The sequence below is a fragment of the Poecilia latipinna genome, unplaced genomic scaffold (assembly GCF_001443285.1).
Source record: "Poecilia latipinna isolate Pla-1442-1.1 unplaced genomic scaffold, P_latipinna-1.0 Scaffold1423, whole genome shotgun sequence".
Classification (NCBI taxonomy): Eukaryota; Metazoa; Chordata; class Actinopteri; order Cyprinodontiformes; family Poeciliidae; genus Poecilia; species Poecilia latipinna.
In genome coordinates this window covers 105,433-108,401 of record NW_015114039.1, presented here as the reverse complement: position 1 = coordinate 108,401, position 2,969 = coordinate 105,433, and the positions used below count along the sequence as shown (strand labels likewise).

The 2,969-nt window shown below is 41.5% G+C and overlaps 1 long non-coding RNA gene across 2 annotated transcripts; it reads left to right on the top strand.

Annotated features, from left to right (window-relative positions):
- The first annotated feature begins 6 nt into the window (after positions 1–6).
- LOC106962513 (uncharacterized) lies at positions 7–822 on the top strand. 2 transcript variants are annotated; one of them, XR_001427989.1, is made up of 3 exons: positions 7–441; positions 545–584; positions 688–822. It is a non-coding gene; the product is annotated as an uncharacterized LOC106962513 (long non-coding RNA). The 2 variants fall into 2 exon arrangements; XR_001427988.1 differs by having other exon boundaries at positions 515–584.
- The last annotated feature ends 2,147 nt before the right edge of the window (positions 823–2,969 follow it).

Below are 2,969 nucleotides of genomic sequence, written 5' to 3'. Positions count from 1 at the left end.
CATGTAGAAATGATCATCCTTGTTCTATTTATTCATTGTATCTTAATTCATAAACATCGGCGAGCAGCGGGTCCACCCAAGACAGGTCATCAAAATTAATCATTTCAATCTGATTTCAGTTTTGTTTTTTGCGTTGGACGGAGAAAGTCCAGCTTTTACAGACTGAAGCAGCTCTGATCTGATGGTTTAACTTCTGGATATTATTTGCTGTATTTCATGTTTGGGTTTGATGCCGGAGTGTTTCCTCTGACGCTGACGGCTCAGCCGGGCGATTCCTCCACAGTTTGTTTACAGTTCAGTTTGATTTTAAAGAATTTGCCTTTAATCTCCATACAGTAACCCCCAGCAGGAGGAAACTCCCCTGACACTTCACGCTGCACCAGCCTCCTCCAGATCTCTCACAGCCACTCATCTGTTTCCCACCCTACTTTCATCTGAGTTGTGAGGAAAATCTTGCATGAAATATTTATTTTTCTCTGTATTTCTTCCTTCAAATCTGGAATTTTCCTTCCAGTCACACCTGCTGATCATGCCGTATTTTCAGGCGTGGCTTCAGAGGGTTGAGGTTCTGAAACGTTCAGCAGGTTAGAGATGCATGGCTGCACATTAAAGGCTGGAGAGGAAGACAGATCCAGTCCCGCATGGCAGCAGCACTGACATGCGGATATTTCTCCCATCTAGCCTCAGAGTTTATCGTCTGTTTCTGCTCAGACTGAAGAGGAAACCTGAAGAAACGTTCATGAGAGATTATTCAGCCAGTTAACAATGAGAAAAGATTTATTAGTTTTCATGTTTGATCTCATTAAAACAAACTTCAAAGCATTTTTATCTGAATTCAAATAATAGACAAAACACATGATTGTAAAGTGGAAAAAAAAGCTGCATAATGTTCAAACGTTTTCTTAAATAGTCTAGTAAACAGTCTGCATATTTTGTGTTTTCAGCCTAGTTTAGATTAATTTCACTGAATAAAATCCAATGCAGCCACTTCCCTTGTGATGCCGTTTAACTGTGAAATGAAACCACCGGCATGAAGCCGAACCAAACCGAACACGTCCACAGCTGCAAATGAACAGCCAGTTATTAAACGGCCCAGTCAAAGTACACACCTTGGAGAGAATGAGGATTTCTAAAGGCATTCTGTCCAATCTTACTGAGTTGTCAGGAGACGTTCAAACTGATAAAGGGAAATCCCAAAGAACCTGATTCATGTAAAGTTGATTCTTAGTATTTAAAAGAAAGTTTATGAAGCAGGAAAAATGAATAACTGAAGCATCTGGACTAGATAATGTTCAAAACAAATATTTACATAGACTCTTCAGAAATACTATTTTTATTCACTAAATGCCACAATTACTCTAATTACTTTCCTCAAATTCAGAAGTTTACATACACAGATGGTCCAAAATAAAACTTTTAATCCAGAAGAAAAGCAAAGAAGCTGCTGAAGCTGGACAGACGGACATGAGCTGCAAAGAACCTCAGAGAGGAAGAAATCACAACGTCTGGAGAAAACTGAACATGCAGTTTGAGCCGAGCCATTCAGTTTAAAACAGCAAATTTATGAAGATTTACAAATTAAAAAATATTATTTAAAACATTATTTCACATTATTCTGGCAACTAGGAACTACGACATGTCAGGAAACCAAACTGACCTAAACTGGAAGAGTTTTCACCCGTTTCCACCAACATCACCTGATCCTGAAACAAGATGAGAGCTTCTGATGTGTGTTGATGTTTCTACACAACTTTTAAAAATGCCAGAATAAACACAAACACACAAACCAACAGTCCAGGTGAGGCTCTCTGCAGTCATGACCAGGCTCAGTTTCTTGTCCCAATTTCAGAAATACTTTACAGACCAAACGCCTGGAGGAAAAAACTACGGAGACACATCATGGAATCCATAAATAATACAGCAGCACACATAAATTAAACATGGGGTTTGTGATAGTCGCTCACAGCTGGAGGACCGAGATGATTTATCCCTGCTTCCCCTTCTAAGATTTAATTAGAAACTTCAAATTTCCTGTGAGAAGAAACGGCAACAGAAACTACAAACAACCAACAAAAAATCAAACAAACATAACAGAGAGCCACAGGGAGCGGACCCTCCTGCTTCCCATAATGCACCCTGTTATTACAGGCTGCTGTAATTGCTGGTTGTCTGAGAGGACAAAGCTTCCAACAGGAACATCTAATAAACGCTGTGGCCTCTTTTATTCAGCGCTGCCTTGGTGAAAGGTCAGAACTCCGTTTCCTTCAAGGCCTCAGACGCCTTCAAGTGCATCGGTTCGCATTTAACAACAAACGGTGGTGGAGACACGGTTAGTGGCAACATGGCGGATCAGAGGAGGACGGGAAGAACGTCTGAACTCGGCACCAAAACGGGAACGTGAATTAAAGCTGCAGCAGGTAATTTATAGAAATATGTTCCTACATGTTTGTTCAAACTGTCACAGAATCATATGAGATGGATAATCTGCGACAGAAACAAATCGCCTCTGCCTCACGTCCGAGGTCCTACTGCCACCTGCAGAAATACACTGCATCCAGTAAAAAACAACCAGTCAGAGGCAGGGGGACGGGCTTAGTGCTGCCAATTACTTAAATGTGCTGCGCTACAGCTCCTCCCCCACAGCAGAGCCAGCCGAGAAGGCTAAGGCTAGTTAGCTTGACCACTGATGACGACAGGAAAACCGTTTTCCTGTTTCTTTGCCGTTAGCGCGGCTGCAGCAAACCGGCAACTTAACCAGCGTTAAGCGCTGAGCAGGCGGAGGTGAGAGCATCGTTGTTCAGTTTAATCCAGATTAAACTGAGAAATTATTGTTTACATTAATAAACATTGAAACTGATCATGGAATATTAACCTGTCTGGAGCTCATGGTTCGGTTTTTATTCTGTTGTGTTTGATTAGAAATGCTCTTCATTGTCAGGAAAGTCTGTCTGTCAGCAGCAGCTCAGCGA